The 12593-nt window shown below is 38.2% G+C and overlaps 1 protein-coding gene across 1 annotated transcript in view; it reads right to left on the reverse strand.

The window, feature by feature from the left end:
- The window catches only part of CHRM2 (cholinergic receptor muscarinic 2), a 96523-nt gene that overhangs the window by 39932 nt on the left and 43998 nt on the right, over window positions 1-12593 (reverse strand). The window lies entirely within an intron of this gene.

Genomic DNA, 12593 nt, shown 5'->3' on the forward strand with positions numbered 1-12593 from the left:
AATGATCTGCCATAACTTCCAAATTAAAAACTCACACACTTTCACAGTTCAAGTCCTGGTGCCTTACTTCTTGCTGTCTCCATGTAAAAAGCAAATATGTCTCTGAATGCTTTACCACTTGAGAAATGACGGTTTTATCAGAATTAGATAAAACTATAGATACTGAAGATACCAGTAATGGTCCTCTTCCCCCCACATCAGAGTTGAATTCATAAATCTCTTTTTATGATGGTTCAAACTCAAGATGAATTCTCTGTGGGAGTTATCAAGGAAAACATTGTAAACTGGCCATCTGCTGGATTAGATAACTGCTTCATTCCCAGACCCCAACCTCCTTCATTGTATCCTTCTCACCTGTCTTCCAGCAGCTCAATGCAGCACATTTCAAAGGCTAAAAAGGCAACACTGAAACTTTACCCCAGAAACTCAACAGCATGCCCTGAGGAGACAGCTTCTCCTTTGGGGGCAAGTCCCTTTGTTTCTAATTGCCATGGATGCTTGTTTTCCTTCTCTTCTCCTATACCGGGACTAGATATGAGCGTCCATTGTGTCTCTCCCCGAGTTGTCCTTGCTTTTCTTTTAAAACCTCAAATGCTCTTCAGCAGATGTGAGAGCCTCCAGCTCACTCGCTCTCTGAACCACAGCAAAATCCCGATTATACAGAACCAGATACTATGTGTCAACAGCAGGCATTGTAGGTTGGAGGTATGTTTTCAATAATCAGTTGCTAAACCTGTAAAGACTTCTAATTGAATTGCTAAAATCGTGCAAGGGAGGGTTGGTTGATGCAACATAGTTCCCACCACAGCTGCTTTTCCACTGCTAGCCCTTCTCTTTTTAAATTGTTTTCATTTCCCTGGTAGCAATTCTGTTCTCTATTACTGCAGTTTCTTTTCAGTAGTTATTCAGATTAAGCAGTTTGATTAAAATTCTTTGCTGTTAAACTCCAGAGTTTTCAGTAGTGTAAATAGTAGGGGATATTGAGAGAAAGGGAAACTCTGGAGTCTCTAGAGAAGTGCTTCGTTCCTCAACTTGCTGATCCAGAGACCAATTCAGACTCCTTTTTCTAACCAATGCTCTTCAACAACGGAACTGTCTTTTGTCAGAGACCACACTGGAAACAAATGTCTGCTGCTCCCATGGTCTACAGCCTATGACTGCAGTGACTCCTGCATCCTAGCACTAACTGCTGCTCTGCTAGGTGTTCTGGGTACCTGCCAGTGCCATGAGTGCTCTCATGGGAATCATAGTGCCAATGATCTGTGTGTCTATGCATTTGACTCAGAATATAGATATTTATATACTTTTATAGTCTGAATATTTGATCAGTTAAATTTAGGACAGTCTCATTACAAAACATGAATATTTATGTTTCTTCTGTGCATCTGCTTTTTTTGAGCTAGGCCCATAATCCTTTCCCCTCACTTTTTCTCCAGCTTAGGATGAGGCCTTTTGTTCATAAATGACAGTTTCAGGGAACTCTTAAAACAAGAACTTAGTGGGAGCACTAGAGATTGTCAGTTATAATAAAATCCATAGACAAAACTCCAGAAAATGTTTAACAGCAGAGTTCAGGTATGTGTCATCTAAATTATCCTATGGAAGTCACTGTTTCTCTGCAAACGCATTGCAAAGATGGGTTCTTGCACACTTGTTGCTAATGTTTTGACTGCTGAAATCTTTCTGCTTATTTGTCTTTGTTTCAATTAGCCAATGTTGTCAGCTCTCTAAGAGTGCATTTGCAACTGCTACTACCATACAAGGGAATTCAGACACTTTTGCATGGAAATGAGACATGGATGAGAACATCCATCAACGCTTGCAGGGTCTGTATTGTGTCACTAGGAGTAGGCACAAGAGTGGAAAAGGACACACCATTCTAACTGATACTGCAGAAAAGTACTTAATATTCAAATTCTGTGTTCTATCTCCCTATATCACAACACTGAAGGTTTTTATATTGCACCTATCAGTAACACCCACTGCACCTTTTTTCATGCCTGCTTAGACTCATCTGAGATATGTTTTGTCTATTGAGCTTTGGCTTTTGAGATCTGTGATAGAAGACACAGTTGAAGAGTTACATCTCTGGCTGTATCTCCTTACTCACGATGCAAACATGACATGCTTAGAGCTGTACTAAGGGATAATATGAATTCAAGTTTTTAGGCATTCATTTCTGCTGTGCCTTGGACATTTTTTTAGCTCTGCTCATGAATATAGCTGGACTCAAACTCTGTGAACACACAGTAAGCCTAAATGAGTTAGTTGTGTTTTACCTGTGCTTGGAAGGCAATTTTGATGCGTAGCCAGGATGAGAAATTTCTAAATTCAGAAATCCTAGGACTGTAGCCTAAAATAATTGAAAACTACCAAAAAAAAGAAGAGGAGATAGAAGTGTGTTTTGCTCTTTGTTAAGAACCATGAGCCCCTGCCATCAAGGCCTTGGTCTCTGAGATACTTCTGAATTGTTAAGGACTGTAAGACACCATCAGAGTCTGGGGTGCCAGTTCCCACAGTCCTTGCAAAGCCACACTGCCTAAAGGGGCTGTGGGGAGAAGGGTGGCACTATGTTCTTCGTGGAGTTTCATTCAAAGAGGTGTGACAGTGGCCCCAAAGTTGCTCTACAGTCCTATTGTCCTGCTATCTCAGCACCAAGGAGGTGCCTTGACACTCCATAAGTGTTTTAGCAACTTTGTACTCAAAATTAGAAGCACACAAATACACATACCAGATTAACCTTTAAAATCATGAGATTAATGCATCCCCAGAGAAGGTGCCAGATAAATGGATTACAGTTTCTTTATTTTTCAGTGCTGATATTGAATAAGAAAAGAGTAAATATTGCACTCTTATTTAAAAGACCAAAATGAGATCAGGATATTAGAATTGAAAAAATAATCATAGAATCACAGAATGGCTCAGGTTGGAAGGGACCTCTGGAGGTCATCTTTTCTATCCTCCCACTCAAGTTGGGCAACATAGAACAGGTGACCTGTTTGAATATTCAATCCACTTTTTTTCTTTTTTAAGCTTTTTGGTTGAATTTGCAGTAGGTGACCCTCCAAGTACTGAACTGAATTTAGATAAGCACCCAATAGCTCAGAATTCTGTCAGAGGAGATATTGACTTTCTGTGAAACTTGGTAAACAAATCCTACTGAGAAATCTCATAAAGATCACTTATTTTGTCCCAATGCAACAAAATGCAGTAGAAATTAATTTACTGAATAGACCTCCACTTTATTTACCAGAACTTGCAATGTTGCTGGCTTCATTCATTGAAATATTGATCACTTCTTTATTTGATATATCTGAGAGTTTCTATTTCTTCTGTTATTTGAACTAAATTGATGAGAACTGTTTTTAATTTGGTCTGTTATTTTTATTATTGGTATTTTCATGTATGGATAAATAACAAAAGAACAAATGCACACATGAAATTAATATTTTTGTAATTGAAAGTGGATTTAGTTCAAGCTTTAGGTTAATATTAAGGTCATTTCTCATTTTAGATAAATAGTTTATTCCCACTAACCAAACAACAATCCTAGCTGCAACCAGGATTGAATGTGAGCTTTATCTCAACAAGACTAACTTTTCTAGGAGCTTATGGATTGAGCAGGAGTTGCAGTTCATTACTGTTCTCCTGTATTCATGACCATAAATTTCTTCAAGTTTCAATTACTCTCAGGTAACACAGTTCATGGCCAAACAGTGATTCTAATGGAGAGCTTAATCTAGGTCTCCAAAGTATATAGACAGTACACTTCCTCCAAAAGTAAAACAGGGTAGGGGAAAAGCATAGGAATTGACTCTGTCTAATGACTGCATGATTGTCTTGACAGTGTTGTTAACACTTCAGAATCTAATGGAAGGCAATAAGGTGAGAAGGTACAGGGTTTCTGCAGAGGATGATATTAAATATATCAAAGGCATGAAGAATGCAGTTTTCAACACACTGCTTGTCTGAACTGATGGCAGTACTTCTTAAATCTGTTTCAGGACAGAACCACCACATTCCTCTCCTTGAAATCAGAGATCTAGTAGGCATGAGGCATGTTCCTTTAAAATTTTCGAGGCAAAATCACTAGCTCAGATAACTCCACTGTGGATTTAATTCAATTATACCAATCCCTGAGCATCTTGCCCTTGAATAGTTGAAGAAGGAAACTCTTCCCTCTCAATGAGTTTATCGACTATATAGATAGGATGGAAGAAAGGAAATATTACTGCCTGTAATAAAACTTAACATATTACAGGCAAGTAATTATGGGATAAAATCATACTACCTTTTCTTCTTCACCAAGAAATCTCTGCAGCAGAGTAAGGACAGACATCAGGATTGTGGTTGCAGCACTTTAATTTACATGGTCAATTGCAGCCAAGTAGTGTTTTAGAATAGCTCTTGTGCTTGGTGTCCCCTAAAAGGACTTTCCATGGCTAGAAGGCTGGTATAAAAGAGATTTGTTATCTGTGCTTCCTCCTTGAAGTGCAGAAGAAAGGTGACAGAGGTAGACTTCTATTACAGTTAATTTGCATTTAGAAATTCCCTTGGAGTATAAGCAGTGAGGACACCAATATTTTTCACAAGTGGTGTGAATTAAAATAAAAGTAAAAAACCCTGTGCTCAAAACTTTTTTACAAAGGAAAGCCTAGGAAGTCTGTGACACTGTACAGTTTGGAACCCAGTTTTAAATATGTTTCTAACTTTTCTTTTCATGAAATTGCCCTTCCTTCAAATTTTATTTCTTCTAGCTTTGTTTCTGGTTAAGGAAGCACCTCGCCAACATCTTTGGCAATTGAAAAAGAAAAAGCTTGACCATATTTTGTCAAATCCAGATATAAAGGATATATAACCAGGTGCTAAAATAATAATCCTATGATTATTAATCCTATGATTATTAATCTTTAATCCTATGATTAAGAAATTTAGAGATTTCTCAGCTACCACTGTATTTGTGTTCTGATATTCTTCAATACAACTCTCCTCTTTAGATCACAGGAACATAAATTTTAATCTCTGCCACATAATCTTCCTATTGATATTTTGGTTTGTTTATATCTTCTTATACTTCTAAATTTCCTCTTGACTTCTATTTAACCCTCTACTTCCAGTCACTGATCCTGTTTGCAGGGTTACCTTATGCACTGATGAATGCATTCTTTGTGGTTATCTGAAACATCTCACTAGAAGAGAGGCGTGTTTTGACTATCCCACATCTGTATGCATTTGATCCTCCACCTGATCATGTTCTTAAATATAAGGAAACCCACTCTAAAGGGGATAACATTTCCTGAATTTCAGTTCGCTTGGGTTCGTTTCTTGCACACAAGGTCTGTGTCTGGCATGTTATTTCCTGCATATCAGAAGGAAATCATTCTGTTTGAGGGCAGCTTTTATAGTCTTCGTACTGTTTTTTTTATTCTGTGATGAAACAGAACTAAGACTCTTCAAAAGCTCCTACAGAAATGAAACTGTGCCAAAATAGCCATTAACAGGCCAGGATGCCTTTGATTCAGGAAGCCTGCTAAGTATATTAACTATTTTCCCTCTATAATTCTAACTGCTGACATTATGGGGCTATTATGAGACAGATTCACAGATAAAATACATAGTGAACCACAAGGTATGTCATTTTCAAATGTGCACAGGTATGAGAATCATCCTTCTAGAACCCCTCACTGCAGTTTGCATGGAAAATATTGGTAACAAGATCCCTGTCAGCACTCTTCCTTGTCCAAGAAGGGAGTTTCTCTTCTTGTTATGAACACCAGGCAGTCTTTACTCATCAGTAAATTTCAAAATATTTTGAATCTGTTCATTGCAAAAATGAATCAGCAATGAAGGGGACACCTAAAGTCAGATGTTAGTGGTTTGAGAGCATCACAGCTGCTTGAATGCCCATGCTGTGTAAGAAACTCACTTTTTAAATGACCACACAATTTAAAAGAGCAAAGAATGGGATGAAAGCCTCTTTACCACAGAAAATTAAGACCAATTAAGCACAAGGATAAAATATTATGGTCCTACCAGTGACCCACAGTTGTCAGGAGCTGGGTCTGAATTTGAATAGACTTAAGTATACTTTTGTGTTCTGCCTCATGTTGACAGTTCCTGTTACAGGAAGATAAAAGAATGTGCTCAACAAAATGTGAAGCTACCCAGTAAAAGCTGAGGTTCAGAATTGTAGCATTCTCTGCAGTTTGTTGTCAGGGATTTGGAAACTGTAAAACCAAAGCCCAGGGGGAAACCACAGATAGCCGATGCTCCTGCATAAGCTGGAGCATCCCTCCGGTACCTTCTGCCAGCTGTTGAGCAGTGTTGCTACTGGAGTCTCTGAAGGCTGGGTGGATGCAACAGAGGAAACACAGAGTGGGGCATAAACCACAGACCTCTCTGTCCAGCCCTCTGTTTCATATTACCCAGAAGTGGCCAGCTTTACCAGTCTTCCCAAGTGGCCTATGTTGGAAGAAGAATTCTTCCTGAAAAGAACATGGCACTAGACAGCAGTGGTTGTCATGGAAAATAAATCCTGTGGTCAGTAAGATAACTCACTGCCTCATTTAACTACCTATATCACTGGAAATATTTGTTAAACTGCCGTTCCTTGGGGAGAAATGAATAGCTAAGAAGGAAAGTGGCCAAGCTCAACAGCACAAATGATATAATTGCAGACCATGTTAAAGAGGTATTATTAAGTGAAGTGGGCTGGATGATTTACTTCAAATCTGCTCAGTGAAAATTTTACACTGAGAGACATGGGACAATGCCAAGGTTAATCATCTGCATAGCTTGTCCATTGCAAACCCTTCCTGCATAGGCATCTATCTGTTCTTTAGAAATGGAGAAACTGTAGAGTGCAATCAGCAAGAAAGAATAAAAAAGATCAAACTCACTGTATCATATATTCAATAAAAATATGATATTTTACATTGCCACATGGTACTAATGAAACCATGAAGTTAATAGAGTGTAAGAAAAGCAGCACACCATCTCCTACATGGAGCTTGCATTTTAAACCACCCTGGGGCATATCTTTATGTGTAAGAGATTTTGTAGAACCTAACCAAGTGGTGTTTTGTAAGTCAAAAGTGTTTTTGTATGATTACACTGATCATTAAAGATGCAAAAGATTAAACTACTCTTCCAGATTTTTTGATTTCTTGAAGACCATTTGATATCATTCTTTATGGCTGGTTTCATATTTGTCAGGCAAAACAAAATGCAAACAATACTTGCAAAAGTTTCTTGAATTATAAAATTCAGTACAAAGCCAGATATAGCAGCTGGTCAAGAAGGGCAAATATACTAGTTGGATTCTTGACAGTATTAGGGAAAGAGAAGATTCACTCAGCCTATTTCACAGAGGCATCCATGGTAATTCCACTGTTTACAGCAATTGTCAAATTCAGTTCTGCTTTATGAAGCCTTTAAGCATTTGTAATTTATTAAGTGTCTGTAACTAGTTGAGATGTATTTTGCACGTTATATTTTCTTCAGAAAAAATGATTTTATTATTCACATTTCTGCATAATTGATATTCATATTAGAAGAACTGTTATCTTGCAATAAATGGCTGCCTTTGAAATACTCATTGGTCATGAGGAATACAAAAATGTAAGAAGGGACAAAGACTATGGATATTGTTATGACAGAATTATCTTATACATTCAGAAAGTATTTTGAAGTAATTGGAGGGTTTATTTTAATGGTTTAGATGTATATAAGGATTTAAAAGGTTGTAATATAAATTCCTTGTTTATAAGGGTAAAAATATACATTTTTGTTTTAAAATATATTTGAAAAAAAAGTCGACCAAACAAAGCAAATCTTGGAGGAAAATGCCCCACTGAATCAGACTGAAAATCCTTCTGTTTGTATTACTTTTAAAATCTTCACCAAGATGCAGAATTTAGGATTTTGGTAATTCAAATTATGGTGTTAGTTTATCATGTTAAATCTGAGTATTTCAAGTCCCCTTCCAGATAACATAAGGGAGAGACTGTGTATAATATAAGAGAATACTATAATAACTGTGTACACTATAAGAGAACTGCGAGAAAACAACATATTCCCTGTGGAAAACAATGTTCCTTGTGGAGCCCATTTTTCCAATGGAAATAATTCTCGACTGTCGTAACTTAAACACACATGCACTGGTCAACCAGGGAGAAGCTACATCCTAAGTATGAACTATACAGAGAGGCTTCGTCCAGAATGTGGAACCTTGCTGCCTGCACATGTGAGCCTGAAGGCCACCTCTGTCCAAAGCCTTGCACTCCGCAGCTCAGGTGAGACAATAGTATTTACACAACAGGGCCACAATTTATATAAAGCTAAGGAAATGACTTTACAGAGATAGGGCTTCATTATAAGCAAATTGTCTTTGTCCCTTTACATGTCATCGAAAGTCCTCGAAGAAAATGTGGCTGTGACAAACATCAACTCTAAGGAGGGCAAAGAGTTTCCTTTGCAATGAGCAGTTGAAGAAGAGGCAGCTCTAGCTGGAAGGGGGAGCTCTTAGCCATGCTCTAAGAGGATGTGTGGTGCTGAGTTGTAACTGAGCTTAGTGTTTCTGGTCAGAAACCCCTTCCTCTGGAAAGCTGTGTGATTAAAGACCTAATTACATTGTTTTCCCTATACTTAGTAATATGCCCTGACCTAACATTAGAAGTGTGATTTGTTTAAGCAAATAAAAGATGTCTGTCACAGCTAATTTATATTTGGCAACGCTGCAGTAGAAATTTTTCAAAGAAAACATTGCTTCTCTCTTCTTACCAGAGGCAGGTAAATGCGATGTGAGTGACAACCTGATTGTAAGCTCTGCATCAGCAACACTGATGTTTCGAGGCTGCTTGAAATTCAAGGGAGAAGGTCACTAAGGAAGAGTTGATTGTGGAATTTGAATGGTTCTTTTCTGAGAAATTGAATCTCATAAAAAAGTTTATGTTTCTGTCTGAGAGATTGTGAGTGATATTATAGTTGGGCATTTTTCTTCTCCTCTCTAACAATAAATATAATGGCATTCTGTTAAATTCCATTATAATTTCCCTACCAGTTGTGGCAGCCTGACTCTCTGCCAAATCTCTTGGCAAAATTCCACTATATGACTGGGGAAATCCATCAGTTATATGAGCAGAAATCTTGGCTCATAATACCCAGCCATAAACAGATGTAATTGCAACTGCTGAGGTGTGCTCAAGAGGAGGATTGTTATCAAAGTGAAGCACTAGAAATAGTGTCGCTATTTTATATAGGAGTTTTAACATCTTTTGTGGGGTGAAACCCAGTAGGAACAGATAAATAAGTAAATATTTGAAATTCAGGAGCAAAAAAAGGCACAATCTTTTAGTTTCATGAAATTGCACAAGACAAGGAGATCTTTCCAAAGGGAGAGATCTTTCCAGAGGGAGAGGGAAATGTTAACTATTATTAGAACTTTGAGTTACCTCTCTTAAAAACAGAAAAGTGGTATGACTGAGAAAGAAGTCCTTCCAGAAGGTCCACACATGAAGTACAGAATTTGGTGCTAACTTAAGCTGAAATGTCAGCAATTATTTCTGCTCCACCAGGTAGAAAATGTCTCATTTAGTTGTATGATTGTTTTCAAAATTAAAGTTCAATAAATTATATGTTGGGGATCCGTAAGTCTGAGGAGACAACTGAAAGCAAAATGTGTTCCAGGTTCTTCTTCTCCTATCCTTTTGTTCTGTAATGTTTGAAAGGACGGTGATGGGAATAGGCATTTTATTTTAGATATGTTCGCAAATGTGGAACCAAGGTTTTGTTGTAGAGGAACTTGGACTTGTTTGGACTTCTTTGAAAGCTCTGGCAGCAGGATTGTGATGAATCCCTTCTTGTGTCATTAAGTGGCACAACATCTTGCACCAGCCTGCTGACTCCCCTGTAAGATCCCTTCCAGCCTGAACCACTCTATGATTCTATGTTCTTACAGGTTAGTGTCCAGATATGTTTCAATGAGGTGCAATTTTAGGAAAGAAATAAAATCATCACAGAAAAAGAATAAAAGTAAAATGATTCTATAGGCCATTAGACTCTATTTTGTCCCTGTTATTTGCACTAGTAGTATTGTGTAATAAAAAGCACGTAGATTTGGAAAGGAGTAACAAAATACTAAATCCCAGAGATTGAACAGTGAGGGTAAATCTGAATTTAGGATTCTGGCACTGAAAACGTCTTTAAGTGGGAATGGGAGGAACATGCAAATGAGAAGACAGAAGAAGAAGAAAGATGGGTGTCTATGTTTTGTGTAGTCTCTGTGTTGTTGTTTGTTTAACACTTTATAACCTCACCATAAGATGAATTAATTCATCTTACCACACTCCTGAAAACTGAGTAATGAAAACTTTACCAGACAATGAAAATGAAAAAAAACCAAACCAAAGCAAAGCAAAACTAGAAAATATAGTATAGTGAACTATTCACTGTCTTTTTTTTGGCTTTATGTAGTTAAATTTTGACGTTACAGTGTATGCCTCAAATAAGCAGTTGGATGAGCTGGAACTATTTAGAGCAAAGTTTGCTTTATCTACACTTGGTATTTTCGGTTGGGCTGTGTTCTACCAAGTTCAGTCTTCTATGCAAGAATCAGTAAAGAATTTGCCTTCTCTGCTTTCTAGACCTTTTTCCCAACTCTCTACCACTTAATAGCACTCAGATTCCACATTTGGTTTCATTATTTCTGAGGGCACAGCTGAAAAACCTTTCATCTTGTGAAGACAATGTGGAGACACCACAGCCTCTAGCAAAAGCCTGTGAGAACTGGATTCCCTGGCCTTTCCTCCTGAGACCCACAGTGCAGGTACTCTCCTCAGGCAGCAGCCTCATGCCTGATCCTGTGATTATCTCGATTACATGACACGCACAACACGCAGGCAGGAGACAAGAGGGTCCCTTATAGTCTGGTAATATGAGGAGAGAGTGCTGTGAAAAAGATCACAGGAATAATTCAGTTGTCTCAGAACTCACTCCACACCCATTTTTGAAATATCTTAGAACTAAATTGCAGGCTGGGTTGTCTGCTCTAATGGTCACACCCTACCCAAGGTGCTATATGGAGCTTATGGACTTAAGCATATACAGCATATATAGCAGTGGTTCCTACTCCAGATGGAATAGAAGAATTGAAAGTCATATTATCCTTGACTTTGTGGATTGTCCCTGTATGCAGGTTTGAATCCTGCTGGTCATGCAGTGCTGCTAAATATGCAAAATTTTGTTGCACTGACAATATCTATGCTATGAAGCAGAGGACTTTGTTTCTCAGCATCATCAGTCTAATGACTTTTATCAGCACTGAACAACCTTGAAGGAGAAGTGTCGTTTCTTTAGTCTTTTTTAAAAAGATTGTCACCATGAGGATGCCTGAAGATGATCAGGGTCTGACTATTGTAATCATCTTTTACAGGAGAAATGACACGTCCTTATCAGGCATTCTTTGGGGACATGACCTCTTTTATCAGAACACTTATTAGAGTGGACCAGTGGTCCTAGAGACTACCTAATGAATACAAATGTCCTTGCAAAGTAAAAACATTCCTGTTTAAAGCCCTCTGCAGATCCTGGCAATTTTGAACACAGGTTTACTCTCCCGGAATAAGTTGGACTTGACTCTGCATTTACACCTCTGGAAGTCAGACGAGTAAAAAGAGGGTCAGCAAAAGGAAGACCAACAAAAAAGGGAGAAAAATGGTGAGAAGAAAGGCATGAAAATGAAGAGAGAGAAAATGAAAGCCATAGTTGAAGGAAAATGAGATGTTCTGAAGCTTTTACAGACATAGCACAGGTTGTCTCCAGAGGATTTGTACAGGAGTAGTAGTTGCTGAACTAACCCGTGTTTAAAGCCTCAGAAGTTTAAGTTGGATTCTGGCCACACAATAGGTGGAAACAAGCTAAGATTAAGGAATGTTCTTGTTCTTTTTGTGTGTGAGATCAAAAGCTTGAACCCGCTGATATAGAAAGACTAATGATTTTTTTCCTTACACTTTTTTCAAACTAACAAAAATTAAAGTACAAAAATTGCTGCAAATGATTGCAGGCACATCATTAAATACCAGAGCTCCTTCACCTATTTACTTTCATCAGATCACCATAAAGGTATACAGGCAACCTTGACAGAGGATATTGAAGGAAGAATGAAACACCATTAAAAACTTGCTTTTTCACTGAGCTTCAGGATGCTTCTGCTCATCCTAATGCTTTTAAGTAAAATTGAGTGTAGTACCATAGTAATATCAGATAGTAACTCGTAAGAGGAGACTGCATCCTGGCCCCAGAGCACTTAGCAGCGTTGTCCTCTCTGTCTGTAAGTGATATGAGCCAGTACATGACACGAAAACACCGCATTATACTGTGCCACTGCGACACCACGTTACACCACCACCACCACACTGAGGTGCAGCCTCATGGTGTTATCATGTTGTTGGGCTTGGTCCTGAAAATAAACTCTCTAAAGGTTACAATTATATATAGAGCTGGTACACTGCCTTATCATCTCCACAGCCTGAGATGAGGGGGTAGTGTCTGGTGCTCGCAATGGAACCAGACTGACTGCATATTCCCACCAGAGG

Source organism: Manacus candei, unplaced genomic scaffold (genome assembly GCF_025592945.1).
Source record: "Manacus candei isolate 608988 ecotype Guabito, Panama unplaced genomic scaffold, ASM2559294v1 h1tg000018l, whole genome shotgun sequence".
NCBI lineage: Eukaryota > Metazoa > Chordata > Aves > Passeriformes > Pipridae > Manacus > Manacus candei.